We start from the raw sequence: 25,920 nt of genomic DNA, 5'->3' as shown, positions 1-25,920 counted from the left end.
AGGAGGATAGAATGTTGGTAAATGATTTTTTGTGACAAATGGAAGTCAGAAACTACTTTTGATAATTTAGATGGTTTAACTTTAAGAAGTACCTTGTCCTTGTAAAACGTAGTATATGGGGGTTTACATGAGAGAGCCTGTAGTTCACTGACCCTGCGGGCTGATGTTAAGGCTACAAGAAGGACAGTCTTTAGTGTTAGAAGCCTCAAGGCACAGGAGTGCAGAGGCTCAAATGGTATACAAGTTAGAAACTTAAGTACTAGATTTAAATCCCAAATTGGGACATGAAACGGTACTGGGGGGTATACATTAGTAAGCCCTTTCAGAAATTGAATGATTAATGGAATTTTGAAGTAGGAAACCTCTTCCGAGGAGTGCTTGAAAATGGACAGCGCAGCAAGATATCCTTTAATTGTTCTGATCTGGAGCCCCAGATTGGCTAGATGCAGTAGGAAAGAGAGCACAATTGGGGTGCCACATTGAAAAGGATCAACATCCTTATCTTTGCACCAGTTACTGAATTTGTTCCAACGGCACCGGTACAAATATTTTGTTGCTGGCCTTCTGACCGAAAGCAAAATCTCCATTACGTCATCCGGAAGATCCCAATCTTTGTATCTCAACCTCTCAGAAACCATGTGTGAAGGTTGAGTGTCTTGACCTCTGGATGGAAAACGTGACCTTCCTCTTGCGAGAGACAGTCCTCTCTTTGCGGAAGACGTATTGGAGGGCAGATGGACATGTCCAGAAGGTCCGGGTACCACGTCCTCATGGCCCAATCCGGGGCAATTAGGATCATGGTTTTCCTGAACTTTATCAACCTCCTGATTACTTGAGGAATCACAGGGACTGGACAAAACGCGTCCAGCAGAGGAAACTTCCAGTCCACCACGAACGCGTCTCCTAGAGCGCCTCTCGGAGGAAATTCCCTTGAGCAGTACTGTTCGCACTTCCAGTTTACCGTGGTCGTGAACAGATCCACTTGAGGGGTTCCCCAAAGGGTGAAGATCTCCAAAAGGACTTCCTGAGCTAGCTCCCACTCGTGGAAGACTGTGCTCTGCCTGCTCAGAGCGTCTGCCGCCGTGTTCTGCTCTCCAGCTAGGTGAACTGGCGATAGAGAGATTCCTTCTCGTATTGCCCAGAACCAGAGCTGCATTGCCTCTCTGCACAGTGGTAGTGACCCTACGCCTCCTCTATTGTTGAGGTAGTACATGGCCATCGTGTTGTCTGTCATTATCAGGACATTTTTTCCCTGTACAGAGGGCAGGAAAGCTTTCAGCGCTAGTCTGATTGCTCTCAGGTCCAATAGGTTGATGTGTAGTTTGGACTCCGATGGAGACCAACGACCACTGATTGTCAGATCGTTGGTGTGGGCTCTCCACCCTGTGAGTGAGGCGTCCGTTACTACTGTTATCTTCGGCCATGGTTGCCAAAAAGAGTCTCCCTTGACGATGTTGTCGTTGCAAGCCCACCATAGTAGATCCTGAGCAACTGGGCTCGGGACTTGCAGAAGATCCAACATACTCCCCGAGAACTGGTACCACTGAGTTCTGAGGGCCCACTGAAGGGATCTCATTCTCAATCTGGCCTCTCGCACCAGAAAGATGCAGGATGCCATGAGGCCGAGCAACCTCAGAAAATCGAAGGCCGGCAGATGTTGGGCATTCTGGAATTTTGTTACCATCTGCAGAATGTGGAGAGCTCTCATCTCAGGAGGCGAGGCTTTGCCCGAGGAAGTGTCCAAAACTGCTCAGATAAACTGGAGTTTTTGGGATGGTATCATGTGGGACTTTTTGAAATTGAGGGAGAAGCCCAGTTTGTGAAGCAAGTGACAGGTGATCGACAGATGTTTTTGAGCTTGTTCGGGAGAACGTGCTCTGATCAACGAGTCGTCCAGGTAGGGGTAGACGTGAATCCCCCCTTTCCGGAGACTCGCTGCCACCACCGCCATCAGCTGGGTGAAAACCATCAGGCGGAGGTCAGCCCGAATGGCAGAACTCAAAACTGATAGTGAGAACCGCCAACTACAAACCTCAGGTACTTTCTGTGCCTCTGATAGATTGGCACATGAAAGTAAGCATCCTGAAGGTCCAATGATACCAACCAGTCTTGGAGTTGGAGAGCCTGAAGAATCTGAGAAATGGTTACCATCTTGAACTTGTCCTTCCTGAGGAACTTGTTCAAGTTTCTTAAGTACAAGATGGGTCTCAATCCTCTGTCCTTCTTTGGAATGAGAAAATAAGGTGAGTACCAACCCTTGTTCCTCTCCGCTACTGGTACATGTTCTATTGCACCTTTCTCTAGCAGGGTTAAAATTTCCTGCAACAGGAGCGTGTCTGGAATTTTGGCAGAGTTGGCTCCCGATGGATGATCCTGAGGCCTTTTTAGGAAGGGAAGGCAGTAACCTAGAGCTACTGTTTCCAGTGCCCAAGCATCTGAAGTAATGCCCCGCCATTCTTTCAGATGCTGAGAGATTCTGCCTCCCACTGGGGTTATGTGTGATAAGGCCTCAGAGTGATTGGAGGCGGCTGCAGGAGCGGCTGAGGGTAAAGATGCCGTTCCTGAGGATAGCTTTGCAGTCTTTCCTCGTCCACAACGAGTGACATTTCTTTTGCCTCTTTGAAACGCCTGTCCTCTTCCTCTACCAAAGGAGGAGTAGTACCGAAAAGGACGACCCCTCCAGGAAGATGAGCCCGAATAGGGTTTATGAGGCTGTCGCATGGAGTCACTAAGGGATTTAGCTGCCACTTTGAGGTCTGTAGACTTTCTAGGCTTTCATCAGCCTTACTAACAAACAGCCTCAAGCCATCAAAAGGCATGTTGAGAAGTCTGGCCTGCACATCTGGTGCAAACTCTGACCTTCTCAACCCTGCAAATCTGCGTAGCACTGTGCTTGTAGCCATGGACCTGCTGATACTTTCAGCAGTGTCCAGTCCAGACTGGAGACATTCCCCCATTGCCTCTTTGACAATATTCAGTAAGCCTTCCCTTTCCTCCCCTTCCGGAATATGTTCAGCCGCCGCCGAAATGCAGTCCCACAGGGTATGTGTGAACCTGGCCAGGGTACGGGTCACGTTAGTTGACTTTAAGGCCATGCTACCCGAAGTAAAAACTTTACGGGCCCAAGCATCTACCTTCTTATCCTCCCTATCCGGAGGGATGGTTGGATATGCAGTCTGTCTTGAAGTAGTCGCAGCCTGAATAACCAGACTTTCTGGAGTGGGATGTCTGTTCAAATACTCAGGATCAGAAGTAGAAGTTCTATACTTCTTAGGAAAATTACTGTTTACTGCAGCAATGTTGTCAGGAGCTTCCCAGTTCCTTTCTACTGTTCTCTGAAGTGCCCTATGAAAGAGGAGAACTGGATCCTTCTGTGGGCCCCGATCTAGAATGTCCGCCATATCATCCTGATCAAAGGTGGGTGAGGCTCTACCCCAACCCATATATTCCACCACTCTGTTCATTAAACTCCTGTACCCTGAATCTGCATGTTCTGCAGTGTCAGGTCTCCCAAACTCTAGCTCAGGTGACGTATAAATGCCACTAGCAGAGTGAAGAGTCTCGCACAGGTCTCTCATTTTAGATTCTGGGTCCATTAGTTCCTCTGGGACCACTCTAGTGCCATATTGCACTCCAAATGGAGAAACCTCCTCATCCTCACAGCCACTTTCTTCAAATATCGAAAACATAGGGCCTCATTACGATTAGCGCAGTAAAAACGGGGTCATTACCGGCATGGCGGAACGAGCGGGTCCGTGCTCGTATGACTCCGCTAATAGCGGGTGATTACGAGTGCGCGAGCACGCGCGAACCCCCATGCCGGTAATGGCCATACCGGCATGCCGCAAAAGGCCCTCCAACCCCCCAATAGCGCCATCACGGGACCCGCCGATACCGGCACCGCCTAGTAGGAACCCCTAAATACCAACCCGGTAATACCAACATGCTAATACCGGGTTCGTAAAACCAGACCCGGAAATAACGTCATCGCGTCGGAACGGGAAATGGGCCGGGGGCTATCTTTAAAAACACAATCCATTGCCATCCTCCCTAATCACCAGTTGATACTTGTTGAGCACTGTGGCAATACTTTGAGGTTGTCCAAGGCTACCCGGAAAACCACCCCCCGGATGCGTGAACAGCAGTTCTCTGACGTAGAATTGAATATGTTGGCGGACACTCTAGCTGCACATGCAGACCTCATAAAATCACATGATATGAAGCGTGAGGTCCAGCAGAAAAAAAAGGAAATCTGGCAGCAGGTAGCCCGCAAGGTGTCGGCTTTGGGGACCACCCCACGTACTGTCAGGGACTGCCGTAAGAGGTGGGACGACCTCCGCTTGAGGGTCCACAACATCATATCAAGCAACAGGAGGGCGGCCATGGCCACAGGCGGGGGTCCCCACTCACCTGCAAAGATGATCCCCTGGGAGGAGACCGCTAGCAGCTTCATCGATCCAGAGTCGATTGAGGGATTTGGGGAGATGGAGATGGGTGCGGCATCATCCCCAGAAGGAGGTGAGTGACCCTGCACATCCCTGTAGGGGAAACCATGACGTAGCACAAGTGATGTGGAAGAGAGACTAGGCAAGGCAATGCACGTCCCTACACCCACATCAACATATCCAAATCCAGATTGCGGCCCAAACCCTGCCACACAGAAATGCATGCTGAGTGCCAATCCCATAACCAATACACGGCCAACACACCTGGACCGTGCCCATGTAACACATTACACAAACCCCAAATCAACGGCATGCCACCTGCCATGCAGTGAATGCCAAAATGCCCCCTCAGAACACCCTGTGTGACACACCTGTAAGACATGAATGCATGAATGAATGAATATTGAACAGCACTATTGTATGCCTCTGGCATGTGACACCATCACTGATGCCCTGCATCTCTTCTACCACCCAGGCACTGATGAGGAAGATGCCAGGCAAGAGAACACCGCAAGGGCATCCACGTCCCACCAAAAGAAAAGGGCCACCACCACCTCCATGGCAGACAAGCAGGCCACAACCACAGGCAGTGTGCCTGACCAAGTGGAAACACAGCCACCAACACCTGCTACCAGTGTGCCGGACACACATCAGACCCAGCAGCCCACACCCACACCAGTTGGAGGGGAGTCCCTACATGCGCCGGCAACCACCAAGGATGTCTTGGATGGCAATGTGGACCTTGAGGGAGTCACAGTAGTGACTTGTATACCCAGACCAAGCCCCCTGCACATCCCCCCGGCCCATATCGAGCCCTCAACCACCTACAGCAGTAATGATCCCTGCATCCATGACTCTGACCTGAGCCCCTTCGAGTTGGAGAGCACCCAGAATGCAGGCCCCGTCAGTGCACCACCCACCACTGCAGCTCCCACCAACACCCTGGAGTCGCGTCTGTCGAGGGTGGAGGCCCGACAGGAGGCCATGTTGGAGCTCCTGCGGCCGTACATTGCCGATGGAGAGAACACAAGGCGGGGAATCGCAACTGCCATTGCAGGGACCACAGCGGCCATTGCAGCAAACACAGCCGCTGTGAATGTGTCAGCTGTGCTTATGAGGGACTGCCTGGGGGCAGTGACACAAGTACTCACTTCTATCCTGCTCCACATGCAGCGGCCATGCCTTGGAGCAGGCGTGGAACCTGCCTCCGACTCATCTACAGCCACCACACCTGCATCCTCAGTCCCCACCAGCCCTGTGCGCCAGACCCGAAGGAGTGCACGGCACTCCGAGATGCCACCCCCGGACAGCGAAAAGTCCCGGAAGTAGTGTGGGCAGACAATGGGAGTGGGACACATGGTTGGGGGTGAAGGGGAGCATTTCATGGAGTACATTGGGGGTGTTTATGGGGTTTGTTGGGTGGGTTTGGGTGTTCACTGGGGGTTTTTGGGGTTTGTTGGGTGGGTTTGGGAGTTCACTGGGGTTTGGGGGGGAGTGGTCACATTTTTCCCTGTTTGAACAAATACACCTGTTGTGGGCAAAAAAATTCAATGGCTGGACATTGTTCATTTTGTGTATATCCATTTAATGTGTGACGGTGTTCAGTTGTCAACTCCCAACAATCCCATTGTGCATGTCCACATGGACCCAGTGTGTCACTGACACATGTCTATCATAGTCCCTGTGGTTCAGAAGTATTTGTGAATCAGTGCTTGGCGTACTGCCTGGCCATCCCGTGCATCATGTACTGGCAGGGGGGCTACTTCACCTCCGTCTCCATCCTCATCATCCTCATCCGGTGCATGCATGTCAATGTCAGGTGGCAGTGGTACATTTCTCTGGACGCACATGTTGTGCAGCATGACACAGCCCATGGTGATCTTTGCCACCTTCTCAGGACTATATAGGAGTTCCTCACCAGACCTGCGTAGGCAGCGGAAACGCACCTTCAACAGGCCAAAGGTCTGCTCAATCACAACACGGGTATGGGTGTGCACACAATTGTACTCCTCTTCTTGGCGGTTCTGCAGGTTCCGCACAGGGGTAAGTAGCCACGGTCTCAAGGGATATCCTCCATCACCTGCAGGCAAATACAAATAGGTGTGTGTCACTCTGAGCTGCCACCTTCAGGAAGCACAGTCATGGCTGCAGCTATTTGGTGTGGACATGCACATGTCCCTGTATGTATGCAAGAATGTTACCTAGATGCATACTATACTGCTATGAGGTGTGGTAGTCTGGATGACGTTCAATAGATGATGCAGGGTGTAATAATGCATGCTGAGGTGGATGTACTGTGGTTGTACGACAATGTTTAGCCTCCCATTTATGCTGTGTATTCTACACTGTGCATGGTCACACTTGCCACATTGGCACAGTTGCAATCCTGTTCAGTCATGAATTGCTTGACATACCCATGGTGGCCTGGCCGTGCCTGTTACTTGTTGTCTTCGATATGCATGAATGGTAAAATGTGTGCCAGTGATGTGTCATGTTCTGTTTGGGAGGTTCAGGTCAGGAGTGTTTAGCTCTGCATGGATTCTTCAATCACTGACAAATGCCACCCAGGTGGAGTATGCCCCCCCCCCCTTTCCCACCCAGGTGGAGTATGCATCCCTACACATCAGTACCTCAAAGCACTGCCATGGGCCAGTTGGGCAACTCACCAAACGGCTAGGCACGTGGTCCAGCACGTCGCTCCATGTGATGAGGTAGCGTGGAGTTGCACAGCACCATGGCATCATGTGTTGATCCGGGAAATCGGGCGCAGCAATGTGTGATGATCTTGCTAGAGTCACATACAATTTGCACATTGTTGGAGTGGTATTGCTTGTGATTGCGTTACACCGCCTCTATGGCATGGAGGACTACCAATTCCACATGGGTGTAGTCCAGGGCACCAACACAATTGGGCATGCCTGCCAGTGCATGTAAGCCTACTTTGGTGTCGGCTATCTCCTGGGCAGTCCGTGGTAGGGATATGTGGGTGCTTGCGTGCTTCAGGAGGACATTCAGCACTTGGTTCAACATGCGTGAAAATACTGGTTGTGAAATGCCATGCAGCTGACCCACTGTGCGTTGATAGGTGCCTGTGGCCAGGAAGTGGAGCACAGACACCACCTTTAGTAGCGGGGGGATGGCAGTGCGTATTTTTATGAGGCTGGCAATGTCGTTGTGTATCATGTCCACTATGGTGGTGATGGTGTCCCGGTCCAACCGGTACAGGGTGTGGATCTGCTCAGTGGTTAGGTTGAATGGCCTGGGTCTGATGCGAGGGATTGGGGGCTGCCTACGAGGCACTGCTGGCTGCGCTGGTGGTAATTGCTGGGCATGCCTCACCCTCTTTCTCCTCCTGCGTCTCCTCTGTGCTGCCTGTTGTTGCTGCTGTAGTTGTTGTTGTAGTTGGTGTTGTTGCTGTAGTTGTAGCAGTATAGGCATGTCCTCCAGCGCCATGATTGCAACAGCTAGTGGTAGCATTTTGGTGTAGGAAGGGGTGTGGTGTGTGGGTGTGCTCATTTAATACTGGCCCAGCTTCGATTAACTCCACCTGTGGTGATTGTGTGCACCTGTGGCAGTTGGCTTAATTGCTGATTGCTGTTTGCGGGTGATCTGCGATGACTGTATGGCCAGCATCGTGCAGCCCATGATCACCGGCTTCTGGATGCCGGTATTTGCATGTCTGCGTGGGTCGTGATGTCTTCCTATTATCGGCATGCCAGTATTTGCTCCCCGAAAGGGGACGTATACGCGCCCATGCTGCTATTAGAGGCACCGTTATTTACAGTGCCGCTAATAGCGGGTTGCCGGGTCATAATACACCGGAGCGGTAAGCGTTGCCAATAATCCTTTACTGGCATCGTTTTTCCATTACCTCCAACCTCGTAATGAGGCCGATAGACTTAAAAAAGTCTGATTTTGGTAATGGAGTAAATCTCCTGTCTTGTTCACGAGTTTACGTCGAAGGAATGGAAGGATCCTTCGAAGGTATCGAAGGAATCTTCGACGACACAGTCTTCGAAAAAGGCGTCGAAGACGCTTTAGGCTTCGATGTCGTAGCTGTTGGCACCTATAGCGTCAACGAAGGTGCAGATGTTTTCGACAACTTCTGTGTTTTATGCGGTTTCCGGGGAAACACTCGACTCTCGAGGATTCCTTGACGACTCGGCGTCGACTCGAGTCTTACGAGTTTCACCCATACTACTGGGTTTTACCGCAGTAGTTCCTGACTTCCCTGTGTCGTCCGATGGAGCGACAGGGGTCTGGCTCTTCTGAGGTTTCTTTGAGGGGGTCGAGGCCGCATTCTCAAAGACCTCCATCATCTTTTTTCTAAAATCTTCCCATTTTCTTGGGGAATCCGACTTTGTCGGGCATCATACCAATTCAGTAGATGTATCAGATGATGACGAGGGAGATCTATGTCTCCTTTTAACTCTTTTTCGAAGAGGAAGAGCGCCTCGATCTACTACGAGATCGGGATCTCTTAGAGTGTTTTTTGTAACGCTCCGATTCTTTCGAATCCGACTATTTTTTATGTCTTTTAGACGAAGCCTTCGAAGAGGCCTTAGAAGCATCCCGCTCCACTGCCAGTTTACCTTTCCTCTCACGAAGGGCCTTCTCTGTCATCGACTGACAGGAGCCCCAGTCGCCGGTTCGATGATCTGAACCCAGGCACCAAAGACATATGCGGTGAGGATCTGTTATCGACATCTTCGAACCGCAGTCGATACATTTTTTGAACACCGTCTTGAGGGTAGAAGGGGTAGATGAAGACGACATTTTCTGAAGAAAATTTCGAAGCGCGCCGTTCTCAAGAGCGAAGCAATCGGAAAAACGGAACTGAAGCCAACGGGCGCGGCACAAGCTATTTATACTGACGGTGACGTCGACACGGTACGGAGCCCGTCGAGGGACATCGATGCCACGACCTTGTGCACAGTGCCCTCTGCCAAAAAAAAAATTCCGAAGCAGCGAAGCTGGCAAATACGAATATCACAAGATGAGGAATACGTGGGAGGACACAAACCATTCGAAATAGAGTTTTGTTCTGGAATAAATTGAAAAAAGAATAAAAAGAAAAAGAGGACGCTGTGTTGGTTGAGAACAGCCATCTACACATGATGTGCAACAGAAGCAGTGATAATCTGGCATGCTTATAAACAGCTGCAAACATGTGATCGCAAAGACCTGATTCCAAGCACAGTAAAGGGCGAAAATAATTTTCAGATGTCCCAAATATCATAGAGTGGACACAAGATCAGAAGATCTACTACGGGTGAATGAAATTGAGTTTCCTGATTGTACTGCTGTGTCCTGAAGATGGCCTAATAAATAAATAATTTGAGTGACAACACATGAGAGGGTGTAGTACACGCAAGAAGGGCCACAACATGTTGACCAGTTAGGGATCCAAAATGTTCTTTCCCTATCTCTTTTCCACATAACCAAATGATAGCTGTGTGATAAAAGAATAGCAAAATCAAGATCCAATTACCCCATTGTTGTATGAAAGTGATGTGAGTCGAATATATGTTTTTTATACTGTTTTTTAAAAAAAAGAAAAATAAAGAGAATTGTTACTAAAGTATTTTTGAAATATAAGTGTGTCAAAGTGTAATATAGGTGGTTAATCTACCAAATGACCCAGTAGATTTCGATCACCCGGCCAGATTTCCACTAAAGGGACATCTAGAGAGGGGTAGTCGATCTGTCTTTCCTTTTGGTTTCAATGCCAGCAAGACTGAGATCCTTCCTACTGGGACTCCAACTCCCTCTTTCCTCCCTTCTCTCTGCCCACTCTCTATGGGCTCTCCCCCTACTGCTGCATCTGAAACCATAAACCTTGGAGTCATCTTCAACGCCTCTCTCTCCTCCCTCACATCTTGGACCTTGCCAAGAAGACACATTTTCAACTCCACCGCCTCAGAGGTATCCTTCCTTTCCTCTCCTTTCCTTTCCCAAGAAGCTAAATGTCTCTAGAGCTCTGGTACACCCTAAGCTGGACTAATGCAACAGCCTCTTCCTTAAACTACCCCCTTCCTCTCTCTGCCCCCTCCAGCTTGTCCAAAATAGATCTACAAGACTTATCATTGGCCTCATGCTCAGGAACTGTATCTCTCCAGCCCTAAAATCCCTCTACTGGCTCCCGGTTGCTGCAAGGATGAAATTCAAATCCCTCTGCATCATCCATAAGGCTCTCTGGGGCTGTGGACCAATCCATCTACAACTTGCTCTCACCAAATACTCTCCTTCCCGATGTTTACACTCCTCCGGCTCCAACTCTCTGCGTATCAGGCGCTTTTCTAAGCAGCAAGCGGGTGGAAGATCTCTCTCCCTTGCTGGCTCCCTCGTCTGGAAGAGCTTCCCCCTTCCTCTTCATCTTCAGCCGGATCTCCTCATTTTCCGGAAGCTCCTCAAGACTCTCCTCTTCACCTACTCCTTGCCCCTTTCACCTCCCATGCTAATAACCCACAGTCACTGAGATTGTTGGCCTGTTACCTTATGTGTCCTTCCAGGTCCCGGTCTTCCGCCCAATTGCCCTCAACCTTCCGGCACCAATGGCTTATGTTCTCACATAGATAGAGAAACCAGTGATTAGGTCAACTTTGGACATCAATGTGACCCATCCTAAACTGATGACCACTTCAACTATCTGTTGTTGTGGCTTTTCATATATATTTATTATATATCTCTTTCTCTCTCTTTTTTATGAAGACAATAAGTAAATCAATTGTTATGACTTTTTTAGGATAAAGTTTTACCTTGCATGTATTATTGTGATGGATGTATGAATGGTTATTGGATGCCTGTGTACGAATGAGATGGATTATATGTGAAACTATGTGAAATTATGTGTTCTTAATTCCTTTCCTGCGATGTAAAATTATTGAGTGCTATGATTAATTCTCGATTAAAATTTGATAATTAAATAATGGATCAGGTTCAATTAAATTTCTTGATTCCTTCTGTCTCCAAAATTGTATCCTCTGGTTTTCTTCCGTAATTAGTAATGTACTAATACCCTGACCCAGAGTGTGGGGTTTCCTGTGTCCTTCAGATAAATATATTATGTTCTCACAGGCCTGCACTTATTACAGACTTGGGGTAGGTGTACGCTCTGTACTATGAGATCTCTGCCAGGCACTTACTGTTGCAAACAATTTACTCCTTGGCACTTCACTCTGTGGAACTCCTAGCTCTTATCCCCTTCCCTGTCCCTTCCATCTCTCCCTGCACTTGCACGTTCTGAATGCTCACAAGGCCTAGTAAGACCGCCCCTTTCCTGTTCATCTGTTTATTCTATTTGCCTTTGTTCCAATCTTCCCTCCCCTTTGCTCTGTGGGCGCTTTGAAATACAATTTCTTGATGTATAAGAAATGCACAATTAAAAAATTACAATGCACAATTAAAAAATAAATAAAGAGCCACAGTCGGGGCGTGGCTTGGCTTGTGGCTAATGGAGGGCTAACCCCGTGGCTCCGCAGCCCTGCAATGCTTTGCCAGCCTGACACTGGACGGATTCAGGCGTCAGAAGATGCTGTCCGGGAGATGCTTGCCGCGTTAGACCTGTGGAAGTGCATATGTTCTTGATTTTTGTCCTGACCTGTGCGGCGGCTGAGACCGCTGTATCAAAACAAGATGGCGGCCGCAACTCAGTGCAGCATCAGAAGCGGAGTGCCGAGGGCATCTAGATGAGGAACAGAACTGTGAGCCCAGAGGGAACAGAAGCAATTGAGGAGTGCCCGGATATAGGGGAGGTTCCAGCCCCGTAGAGAGGGGTGGAGAAGAGAGCCCAGGAGCGAACTGTGGCCATCGAGACCCACACTAAGGCAGCAGGTACCTTGGGTGCACAGTGCCCATTTTGGACCGCAGAGGGAAGAGAGACAAAGACGCCTCCTATTTTCCATCCCTCTTCTTTGTTGCTGGCACTGTCCGGATGCCGTGAGCTGCACCCAGACCACTTGGAGAACATGAAAACGCGCAGTGGCCAAGGATACTGACACCAATGGTATAGACAAACCCTACAGACGACCCTTGAGGGGTGAGTGTGACAGCCACTTGGGCTAAGCGCATTGGTGGCCCAGCTGAATGGTCTGTGGAATGTGCCTACTTTGAACTGGCCTAGCATTAGTGGGGAATTGATTGTGAGCACTTTTATTAATCTAGGACCTGGGTGAACAGCAACATCCTAATGGACCTGTGAGCAGACAGGGAAACATGAGACTGCCCCACCCCGGACATTAACGGCATCGATCTCCCATCGATCCAAATATGCCCTGGGGAGAGGTGTGCCTGGCGGCCCAAATGCATTGGTGAGTCCCGGCTAACAAAAAGAAGGTAATTAGTGGAAGCTTATTTGGAATCCCTGGCAGAACTGTATGCGCCAAGACCCGTATTGCGTGGATAAACTACTCCCACTGGGCGCTGAGCGTTTCCCAGTGGGAGCCTGGGGTCAACACCAAGTTACTTAAGGAGGACCTCTCTGTTGAAGATCCTCAGGAACTGTATAACGAGTTCTACAAAGCAGCTGAGAAACACTTCTACCCTACCTCACCCAGGCCGTGTTCCCCACGTCATTTGCTGGGGGAATGCATCTATGGGTAGGATGAAACCAGGAAAAGTTGAAGAAAAATCAGGGGCTTCTATTAGAGACATGCTACAACATCCAAAGTCACCACCTGAGCTGCTAACAGCATTAGAAGATGAAGCCCAGCCCACCACTAAAGATCACATTTTGTGCCTATTTCAGTCCCTGGAAAAGGAAATAGTGACGACGGCAAAAGATGTGAAGGGCTCCTTTCAAGAACTGTTTAGCCCTATACAGCAGAATGAGTCCAAACTAGAGGACTTGGAATCTGCCTTCTGTGAACTCGCATGACCAGCTCGAATGAAGTGTGGTGGCATTGGAATCCTACCGACGTACAGCAGAAGAAAAGCAGGAGGATGCTGAAAATCGTTCTTGCCAGAACAATGTGCGCATCAGAGGAGTCTCGAGAGACATCCAAGACATGGACCTGTAAAAATAAGTCTGAGCTTTGTTCCAGGAAATATTAGGAGACGAGGCAGCAGATCTCAATTTGGACCGTACACATAGGGTATTCTCCTATTTCCAGATGAGACAAAATCTTCTTCCGGATGTCCAGGTACGTGTTCACTTTTTCAAGACAAAAGACCTCATCTTCCAGAAGGCCAGAGCGATGGGGAACCTATTGTTCCAGGGATCAACCCTGCACTTGTTCCAAGACCTCTCCCAGGGGACAATACAACGACATAGGTTAATGAGACTCGCTGACCAGTTGGCTCTCAGAAAAAGGGATCCGTTATAAGTAGGGTTACCATTCCGAATCCTGTTCCAGATAGAGGGGACTCAGCACCAATTTACATCAGTCTGAGCGGCGGTGAAAACCCTGAAGATCCCTGAGGCACAAATACACTTCACAATCGAAGTCAAGGAAGAGCAGACATTGAGAACGTAGGAGACCCGCTATCGAGAAAAAGGGAAAGGAGCGAAGACACTGAGGCTCCAGACTAAACAGCCAGGTTGGTGGTCTAAGTAAATTTTGGCTCACACATGAACCCTGTGCTGAACTTGAGTTGTTGAACACTTTGCGACTATGAAGTTAAGTAGCTGGCTGCTAGCAACAATGATTGTGGAGGCTGCAGCAGGCTGTTTAAATAGCAATTATTTATACGTATCGGGGCTTTAGGAGTATGTTCCCCTTTCTCAAGCAGATTGCATGATGTTTACCCCACACAGAGTGTGGGGTAAACATTTTTGTGTTTTGTTATACATCAAATACAGTTATGGGAGGTGTTATACAGCTGAGAGCGGGAACATTGTACAATATGCCCCGGAGATGTTATGTTATGTTACCTTCACTTATAAAGCGCACGGTCACCCGAAGGCATCATGGCGCTGGGAGGCGCGGAGAGAGGGACGCATTACGGGTCCTTAATGTTGTGTGTCTCTTATCTAAGGGGGATAATTCAGGGAAGGGTGGCAGGCTGCCAGTTGAGCTTGGAACTTAACTAAACTACCACAATGGCTGATATAAACTGTGTTTCCATAAATGCCCAGGGATTAAACTCCCTGAGGAAAAGGAAACATGTTCTCCCCAAATTAATAGACTTCAAGGCAGACATCGCCTTGCTTCAGGAGACCCATTTCTTGCAACAAGGCAAGAAGAGACTGAGAACACGTTGGTTCCCACATCAGTACTTTGCCTCCTCTACCATTAAGAAAGCGGGAGTAGCCATCTTGATAGTTAGGCTCTACATTTTGACCAAGTAAAGGTAGTTAGAGATAGCCATGGTAGATAAAGGGGTCAAATAGAGCTCTCACTGTGGTGTCAGTGTATGGTCCCAATCAACATCAGGATCAGTTTTATTCCCAATTGTTTCCTCGAATCGCACAATTTTAACAAGGAGTACGGATAACTGGATGGAAATTTAATCTAGTGCTAGATGGCAGCCTGGATAGGTCTAGCCCAGAGACTTCCACTGAGATGGCGAGGACAACCCCACTTAAACAGGCCATAGTTGATTTGAGCTTGATTGATGCGTGGCAGAGCCTCCACATCCAGCATCGGGACTACTCTCACTTCTCACATGTACATAGTACTTACTCTAGAATTTACAATTTTTTGGTATCTAAATCTTTATTACAGGGGATCTCATCAGCTACTATACAGGTAGCACTGGTATCAGAATACTCCCCCATTACAATACACTTATATGGTTACAATCCGGGAAGCCGAAGGTCCATGGGATGGAGGTTGAATGATTTGCTATTAACAGACCCGGCTGTATGCTCTGATATAGCGGAAAGGATCACACAGTATTTTCAGGAGAATCTCATAGGGGAGGTGTCCATCTCAGGGGTATGGGAGGCTCTCAAACCCACCTTAAAGGGAGAATTGATTAGCATAGTTGCGGCCCCAAAAAAAAGCTATTGCCCGCCCAGCGGGTCTGAGCTGAAGACAGGGTAGCCAAATGGGAATCACAATACAAGAGAGACGGGGCTAGGAAAACGTACAGGCAGCTTCAAGTAGCCAGGACCGAGTTGAAGGCACTGTGGGCAGGAGATATCTCACACAAATTGCTTTGGACAAAGCACTTCTACTTTACGTCCAATAAAGCGTCTCGGATGCTAGCTTACAAACTCCAGACATAGCTATAGGGGCTCTACAAGGTAGTGAGGGGCAATTGCATACTACTGAATCGAGAAAATATGCATTCTATCCCAATACTATTCCGATCTGTTTGCAGCAGACCTATTCGCTAGCCCACTACAAGAGGCGTTCATTCAAGAAACCCGGCTTCCCCAAGTTACAGCAGAGCAGAGACACTCCCTAGATACATCTATTACATCAGAGGAAATAGCATATGACATTCGATCCCTCCCGGGCAATAAAACAACAGGCCCTAACGGCTTTACGGCCGCCTTCTATAAAAGACTCTCTGCAATCATCTCCCCCTATATGGCAGACTTGTTTAACTCTTTTGGTGAGACAGGTTCGATCACACCTTCAATGGACTTTGACTGTGCTTGCTAAAGCAGATAAAGAGCCCACCTTGTGCTCATCCTTCCGACCGATCACAATCCTCAATTACGACTCAAAACTGGCTGTAATCCTGCCCGAATTGTTAACAGCGGGCCAAACGGGTTTTAGACAGGGACGCCAAGCATATGACAACACCCAGCGTACAATTGATGTTTCAATTTGGGTACAGAAACATAAACGAGCCATGGCTTTGCTGTCAATTGACGCAGAGAAAGCGTTTGACCGCGTTGAGTGGTCCTATTTGTCAAAGGTCCTAGAAAGGTTTGGGCTGGGTCTGCGCTCTCACAGGTTGTTACTAACCAATTTTGGATTGCCGTCTACGAATATTAAAGTGAATAGGATTCTCTCTAATCCAGTGCGCCTGTACAGAGGTACCCGCCAGGGGTGTCCTCTGTCCCCATTATTGTTCGCCCTGTCCACGCAACCTTTAGCCTGCATGGTACACTTATCTGGGAATATTAAGGGGTTGAATATAGCGGGCTTCCAACATAAATTAGCGTTATACACAGACAACCTCCTCTTCTTCAAGCAAGATTTCATAACCACATTACCACATTTTGTCTCATTATTGGAACGATTCAGAGCGGTATCAGGCTTTAAAATTACTTAACAAAATCAGCAATACTTAACATTTCAGAACCACCCAATGTGGTTACACATTTGAATGGAGTTTTTCCTTTCTCATGGGCTTCGCAGACCTTGAAATATCTAGAAGTGTTTCTGACAGCAAGATATGCAGATCTCTATACGGCCAATATTGTACCGCTTTTCGCTACAGCCAAGCAGGATTTATCATGATAGGGGGAGTCCGAAATCTCTTGGTTGGGAGGATAATGGCTATCAAAATTACCCTATTGCCACGCTTGCTATATGTGTTCCAGGCGTTGCCAATCTGGGTTCTGAAAACGGCCCTGAAGGAACTACAATCGCAGCTATTTAAAGTTTATATGGCCCGAAAGAGGCCAAGAGTAGCTAGGCGTACACTGAGGGCGCCCAAAGGGGCAGGGGGTTTGGCAGTGCCAGATATAGAAAGCTATCTATATGTGGCCCAACTGGCCCCAGTCTTGGAGAGCCAGAAGGCGTCTCAGCCACAGGAAGTCAAGCATTGGGTAAATATTGAACAGAGCGTCATGTTACACTAAAAGTGCTGGGATTCTCCAAAGATCCGTAAGAGAGGTGTGTAGAGTCTCCTAACCTCTAGAGCCACGTTAGAATATTGGGACAAAGCTGTGTGCAATTATGCGTTTCCCCCGCCTAAAACAGGTCTCTATGACAATAGAGAGTTCCCCCTGGGGATGGTCAAGGGTCGTATTATTCTTGGCAAAGCGGGGGGCTTACACACACACAGGGTCAGTTGTACAGGGACAATCACCCTTTCACATTTGAAGAGTGCAGGCAGGCCTATATGGTAGAGGAAAGAGATAGGTTTGAGCATTTACAACTTCGTCATTGGACGACTCAACCACAAGTGGCAGTTCAGGAGAAGCGTGAGACTACTCTGTTCGAAGATCTGTTTAGAGCTGACCCACCCTCTCCCTCCGCCCTCTGCCCCCGAGAGCCAAGCTAACAGCACTTTATAAGGTGTTAAATGGATCCAGGATTAAATTCTGCATACCTAGATGTCCAGGTGGAAGGAAGATGTAGGGACACCTACTGATGATCTCACATGGTACAACATCTGGACGAGAGCCAACATGACTTCCCAAGCTGTCCACCTTTGAGAAAATAGCTTTAAGTAGCTGTTCCGTTGGTACCTTACTCCGGAACGGTTGCATAAAATCACCCCCACCCTCTCCCCTTCCTGCTAGAGGTGCAATGCACCTTCCAGATTATTTGTTCATATGTGGTGGGAATGCCCTCAAGTTCAAACATTTTGGCAGGCAGTAGTCACAAAAATTAGAGAAATATGTGGGTTTTAATTGGAAATGGACCCCTTGGTTTTACTCTTGGGAAATGAAGACACTCAGGGACATTAGAAGTTGAATCCCAGAAGCTCCAGACTGATTACCTTTTTTTCTGGTGGCGGCACGTTTAGTAATTGCACAACATTGTAAATGGCAAGTCACGACAGATATAAAGGAATGGTGGGCTAGAATGTGGTATGTGGCTGCCATGTCCAGAATTGATGGAGCTCCACTAATCACGTCTGTAAATAACTTTGATATCCCCAACATTTACCATAAGCCTCACAAAATGTCTTCCTTTTCAATTCTGTAATGAAGAGGATTTAGCTGCTCTACCTATGTCCCAGCAACTGACCTAATCAGCAAACCACATCTTACTATATACCCATGCATAATGTCTACGGATGTATTTACAAATTAGCTTTGTTTTTTTTTATCCTTTAATTGGTTTTTGCTTTTGGGCATGATTGGTTTAAACTGTTTGAAAAACTTGACAGTTATGGACCCCTATTATACCAGTGAAATGTTAAAGTCAGAGGTGATCTTTCTTTAAAAAAAAAGGGGAATTGTAATACTTAAGCCCTGACATGTAATGGCTTCAGTTTTATGGTATTGAGTACATTGTTGTATATGTCATGATTCAATAAACTTTTAATGGTACAAAAAACAAAAAACAGGCACAGACATCCCTTTCCAAAAAGCGCAAGGGTCTCACCCGCACCTACCGGCTAACATTCGCCCTGTGTCTCTCCTTCTGCACTACTCTAAAGTGCTTGACATGGTTGTTTTTAACCGTCTTTCCAATTTCGTAGACATCCACAACCTTTGAGACCCCCTACAAGCAGGTTTCCACTCCTGTCACTCCACAGAAACGGCTCTCATGAATGTGTCGAACTTCATCGCCTCTGCGAAGCACTCCAACCTATCCTCTATTCTAATTCTCCTTGACCTGTCTGCTGCCTTTGACACTATCAATAATTTTGAACTCCTGAATATTCTCTTTCTTCTTGGGATTCATCATCGAGACCTTGCCTGATTTGTATCCTACCTGGCACCGTGCCAATTCTCTGTCTCCTGAATCAACAACACCTCTCAACACGCTCCTCTAACTCTTGGTCTTCCACAAGGCTTTGTATTGGGTCATCTCCTCTTTACACTCTACACCTCTGCTCTTCGGCACTAATCTCCTCCTTTGGGTTATCTATCGCACCAACTCTGCAGATGCCACCCACAAAGTCTTCTCTTTTCCTGAACACTCCTCTGATCTATCAATATGTCTGTCTCTCTACCATTAAATATTGGATGGCTCCACATTCTCTGATATTAAACTTTACCAAAACAGAAGTGCTCTTCTTCCCTGCCAAATGCTCACTCTCATCTCTTAATCTGGCTATCCAGTTCCCACCTGACACTCTGCCCTACTCGGCGTCATCTATGACCCTTCCCGCACCTTCCCTACTTTCAGCTCTGAAACTGCAACAGCAGCTCACCTTAACCTCCTAAATATTACGAAAAGCAGAAACTTCATTCCTTTCAACACTGCCAAGCATCTCTTAACCAATATTGTCTTCTATAAACTGGACTACTGTGCCAGCATCCTTTTTGATCTCCCCAACTATGCTTTTTGTCCTCACGACAAGATCATTAACTTCGCTACCAGCACTCTCTTTGAACTCCCTCACTTCACACCTACTTCTGCGTACCATCACAAGGCTAGATGGCTGATGATGCAAAACAGGGCCAGATTTAAATGTCTTATCCTGGTTCACAAATGTATCCATGGTAAGGCACCACTGTATCTATCCTTCTCTACCCAACACTACAAGTCTTTACGTAATCTCAGCTTTGCATCCTCAACTATTATTGTGGCACCTCGCCCTCTATGTGCTTCCTCTCGCTTCCACTATTTCTCTCTTCTTGCTCCACTTGCATGGAATTCTCTTCCCTAAACATCCGAGAAACAGTACACACAAATTTGTTTGAAACCAAACTAAATGACTACCTCCCCGCCTACTAGTTACCCTCTTAACTTACCTCTCATCTGACTTCTAGCGAACATTTTTCCCTCACCTTTAGCCTGCCTCTGTACCTCTCTTTCTCCTCCTCCATTGAAGCACTTCATCCATCATGGTAAGATTCCTACCACAACTGGTCGTACAGCCTACCTGCACTTAAACATTTCAAATGTTGGTTTTGCTTAATGTAGGTATGCCACTTATGCATTGACCTTGGTAACTGTTCTATTTACCACCCTCCACAACCTGGTAAGAATGTCCCTCAAACACATCCCATTGTAATAAGCTCACTGCTTCCAGTCAAATCTGATTTGTTATCTCTTGTATGTTCTTTTGTGATTAAAAGAGCATTATTCCTCCCTGTAAATAAATTAATATGGAGGCCAGATCTGGTTAGAGCAGTCAGTTACTAATAAACATAGGGTGCTATGTTCTTGTCTTGCAAGACAACAATAAAGACATCTCTGTTTATCATTACCACAAATTAATATATGAGCCTGGTTTCTCCAACAATTCTAGCATTGCGACGCAGGAGTACTGACAACTTGCAGCCCGCTTTTTCCCAAACACTTTTAACGCGCATACACAGATGCAAGGAGTCCTTCTTGAAAGCTCAAAGGGGTGGTCGAGAGAATGCTGACAGTAAGTGCTGTGCTTGCGTAGCTACTCAGGGGAGCCAATGATTTTTACAATGAAAAAGTATGACGTAAGCTTTCAGGGTTACCCTAACATTGATCTGAAATTCTGGTTTGGTTATTTTGGCCAGGTAATTGTTCAGGCCTGGTTAGTTGATATGTTACTGGTTCTGGTACATGTATTCTGGTCTCGTAATTATCTAGCGATGTTCCTGCATAAGAATAATATAAAATTCATGAAACGGAAGACAGCATATTCCATTCTAAACAGGGTCAGACAGGGTGAGTATGGAGTGAGTGGGCAATCCCTTAAAGGACAACTCAGCAATGTATCTGGCATGTAGATCTCCTTCCTTCTCTGGATTGTGAAGAAAGAGGAGTCACAGTATTGGTGGAACAGGCACGGTTGAAGAATTGAATGAGTAAAGCTAAAACAGGGGACAGTCATGGGCATGGGTCAGTCAAAGCAGGTGCCTATACCACCTAAAGGTAAACCTGCCATTTTATGTTCACCAAGTACAGCAGAGTAATGTGTGAGTACATAGCAAAATAGACACAAGCATTCCAGCTTGAGGGAACATTCCACTTAGAACTGTATCTACCTTGAAGCATGGATTAGAAATAAAAAAAGGAAAATAGTCCAAGGGCAGTAAAGGGCTTATGCTACCTGTTTTCAGGAATCTTCAGAGAGTCAAAAAGAGTCCAAAATAAGGGGATTGAAAGATTTGAACGAAAACGTACAGGTTAAGTGAAAAATATAAGAAACTGAGAGGGAAATAAAGAAATGATTGGACTGAGAAAGTGTGCTGCTTGGCTATTCCAGACTCTACAGGTTGCCTGGACATTTCCTCAGCAAGTTTTTATCTATTGGATATCTCGCCAATTGGTGAGGACACGCCCACTTTCCCACAATTCCATAAAACATGATGGTCACGCACATGAGAAAGTGCGCTGGAAAGTGTGCTGCTTGGCTGCTTAGCTGCGCAGCTGGCAGCCCAGCCAAAGCCGAGTACTCTGTCGGATTGAATATTACTTTATTGTGTCCCCTTTGCTTGTCCATTCATGTATATGCCATTTCCATCCAAGGCAACAGGTAAGCGTTCATTGCTGGTGCTCTCTGCCCCTTAATCCACCCGTGCAGTGAGTGTATCCCTTACGGTCTCCCCGGCTCCCTTGGCTACTTCCCATCTGTATTACCGCCTCCCTAGCCCTCCCCCAGGCCCCGATTGGCCAATCGTTTTTTTTTTTTTTTTTTTTTCGTAAGGGCCTAACCCTCTGCAGCAATGCTTCCTGTGCCATTTCCATCCAAGGCAACAAGTAAGCGTTCATTGCTGGTGCTCTCTGCCCCTTAATCCACCTGCACAGTGAGTGTATCCCTTGCGGTCTCCCCGGGTCCCTCGGCTGCTTCCCATCTGTATCCCCGCCCTCCTAGCCTCCCCCTGGCCCTGATTGGACAATTTCAACTTTATCCTGGACCAGGCCTGGGCAGCCCTCTGCCTGCGAGCCCCTGCGGGTAAGGGCCTTGAGGCAAAGGGCGCTCCTACATTGACGGCTCCAAGATGTGTCTGCAGGTGTCCACAGGGGAAGCCAATGAAGCCAGCAGTCAACACCAACAACACTGTACGTGTGGCATGGGTGGGGTGTAGAGCAATAACTCTACTCCAGAAAGCCCCTGCCACTCTACCTTACCTTTTCCATAATGTAGACTACCATAGACTTACACCATGCATACTTAGAGAGATTTGTGACCACCAGCCTAAATCTATTCTTGGCTGGACTGTAAATGTTGCCTTCCATTACATACTAACATACTTGCCAATGTGAACTAATGCCACACCTAGAGAGAACTGTGAAGATTAGCATGCGTCACATCTAGATAGAACTGTGAATGTTAGCATGCGCCACACTTAGATGAAACCCTTAACTTTAGCCTGCGTCACTTCTAGATAGGATTATGAATGTTAACATCTGCCACACTTAGATGGATTTCTGAACTTTCGCCCGAGTCACATCTAGATAGAAAAGCAAATCTTAGCATGATCCACACTTAGATGAAATTCTTAACTTTAGCCTGCGTCGCATTTAGATAGAAATGTGAATGTTACCAAGTGCCACACTTAGATGGAATCGTGCCTGCCTCACATCTAGATAGGATATTGAAGATTAGCAAGTGCCACACTCAGAATGAATAGTGAGTGATAACAAGCATCACACCTAGACATAATTGCAAGGACAGCTATGCCAATTAACCAATCCACTAACAATTTCACCCCTCTGCATACACCTCTCAAACTCCAACCAAACACAACCACAAGCCTACAACACAACAATCCGCATAAACTTCACTACACTGTAACAACAAAACAAACCACACATAGACTCGCACAACAGCAAACAACGACTACCGACCGTAAAATATCCCAAGCCCAGCCAACGGACCCACCGGGCTGAGGCTGCCAACAGCACATCACTGCTCCCATGCACTTTTCCAGCTTATTCCCACTAACTCACCCCCCCCTTCCCTTTTTTTTTCAGAGCTGCCAGAGCGCCGGGGGACCTCTCCGGTGGTGATAGTGCACGGTACTAATTTCCTTTAACATTAACATATAAAGGTGGGTGAGCTGTGACTACTTTTAAGACTTACAAGCTCCCTTACAGTTTTTTTCGATACTGTCACCTCTCTAGAAATTTTGCTGTGGTGCATGAGGTTTGCTTCAAAATAGCTAGTTTTATTGTGCGTTAGTAACTTCACCTCAGTGTATGTCCTGGTCACACTATACGTTGAAGTCAACAATGCCACCCCCGAAAGAGTTCTCAAAGTTGGTGATACAATTAACTTGCACGCCTGTGCGTGCTTCCCCCTCATCAACTGGTATTGTTAAAGCAACCTCGTGCGGCCCTGCTATGTCGAGTACACAGTGTTGGTATCCGTGATTTTTATCATCCAAGGCAAAACCTTTTCAGCATACCCCCTTAAAAGCAATGAATAATTCCCCACAGAGTTTGCAGGATACTGAGGGGAGTGCTGACTCTCTGAACAACGACACCAATCAAGTATTAGAACTCCCAGACTCCTTGGTAGCAGCAGGGTATAATAAAGATTTTCCATAAGAAATTCCAAGAAAGTCTTAATTCTATTAAAGACACGGAGACGAGCATTATGCTTCTCTTTCTTTTATTAAACATATGAAAAGAAGCTCAGCAGCAAGTATTTTATGCACCTGACTGCGAGCAAAGAGTATGCATAACAAAAGGTGCACTCAAATATTAATAAAATATCAACAAAACAAAAAGCTTTAGTCTATAACTGTCTCGGAAGGAACAAAAACTCAATTTCCCAGGAGACTTAACCAGAGTTCATAATAGGTCACCAATAGGCATACAGCTGCCCTTCCAAATAGTCCTGAACATGATGTAACTTCCTCTTTCGAGGCTGCGAACTTGGCTGTCCATAAACCATAAGAATTAAACTGTAACTTGAGGCCGTCTTGCAGAAGGAGAAACAGAGCCGATCCGGAGGTCAGGCGGACTTGTCTGTAGCCATTGTCAAAGAAAAAGAAAAATAACTAGGGTTACTTGATGCGTACAACAACCCTAGTCCCCTTGCGAGGGTGGGAGAGAAATCAGTGTGTTATTCTGAAATACACATAACCTGAAGAATGGCAATTACCCCCCAAAGCAATGCGAACAACAACTGCCCTCAAGCATGTGTTTGCGCCGCTATTTCTCTCGCTGGGCGGGATAATGCTCGCCTCTGTGTCTTTAATAGAATTAAGACTTTCATGTAAGTTATTATGGAACATCTTTATTCTATGTCAAGACTGGAGGCTCACATTATGCTTTTGTACTCTGAGACCCCTGACCGGCCCATAGAGTCGGAGTTTGCTCAGAAGCACTTTAAGACAAGATAGCAGCACCCGTGAGATGGTTGGGGTGCAGATTTATTACTTCAACACCAATCAATAAGGACAACTCAAACGGTTTGGTAAAGGAGTCTGTTTAATGACAAGTACAAAAAACGGGGAGTTATGGATATCAGCAGTGATGCGATCTTCCTTCTCGCTTCAACTCCAATGAACTTCATACAAGTTGTACCATTTATACTCAAAACTCGTCATCATTGACGTGCAACACTCAAAAGTTGACATGCAATTCTATTGGTTAGGAAAAGGTAACCTTACTATAGGTACTATATCTGTATATGGTAACAGAGTGAAGGGATTGGGTAAACACTGTCAGGTGGGCATCTAAGCCTCACCTTCAAAAATGACTACTGCAGACGTCACTAAAAGTACGACGTCCCATTGGTTCTACTAACTATAGGACCCTAGATTATTTGGTCCATTGTGATTGGTTGGCACCAACCCCATGCATACTTTTCTACTTTGCTTAGCAGCACGCAGAATCTTCGGCCAGGTGTGAGGTGCCCCTTAGTTACCCGGCCTTCCTCCAGTCCTTGTTACAATCAATCATAACTTTAGTAGCCATGTGTCAATTAGTTCTCTGCGGTTGGCCTTGAAACTGCATCTTCTGTCTGGAAAAGGTTCTGATATCTTCATCTGGCCTGGTGCCATGCGTAGGTGTGAACTCTCGCTCTTTCTTGCTCGGCTGGTCACGTGATTCAGACACCGTGACTTTGCCTCTTTTCCATCAATTTGTGTATTTGATTTTCGTTTCACCCGCCACCTGCCTTCGCCTCCTTATCTCGACCTTTCAGAGGCAGGATATTCTGTTCTTAGTTTCAATTAGATGTAGCTACTGTTTGTTTCTTCTATTGGTATGAACTTGGGTCTCCTGGCACGAGTTTCCTCTGCTGAGTTTCGTTTCAGCCGTCTCTTCTTGTTTTTGCTAAATATGATGCTTTCTCGTGTGGCCTTTAGTAACCTGAGTTGATTCTGCTTCTTGTCTAAAGTAGAAATAAACTTATAATAAAGTGCTTTGTTTGAGGTTGCCGCACTATTCTTCTACTAAGCATAGCAAGCCGCACTGTTTTCTTCGCTTCCTTGCAGTTCCAAGCCTATTTACAGGTGTAAACTGGTCGAATATCTTCATCTTGCTTACAGCTTAAACTTCTTGCATTTTGAATGGCGTTTCGTCTCTTTGCATCATTCTCTGATTGTCATTTCTTCTACCTGTGAGTCAGTCCGGGCCCTCGTGACCTCACCATTCGTCTTCTATTTAAGGTCTTTTTGGTTTCTTCAGGGAATGTACTTAGGCGATCTTCATATCGTTTCATTTGTTGATAGGGTTTTCTTAATGGCTACCTTACTGTCCATGGTTTTCTGGGTATCAGTACTTCAATAGGTGCTGTTCTTCTAATAGGCACTGGGCAGAGTCCTACTGCAGCTCTCTGCTGGTTT

The sequence above is a fragment of the Ambystoma mexicanum genome, chromosome 2q, assembly GCF_040938575.1.
Source record: "Ambystoma mexicanum isolate Mex_15411 chromosome 2q, UKY_AmexF1_1, whole genome shotgun sequence".
NCBI lineage: Eukaryota > Metazoa > Chordata > Amphibia > Caudata > Ambystomatidae > Ambystoma > Ambystoma mexicanum.
Note: the sequence above shows the minus strand (reverse complement) of the source record.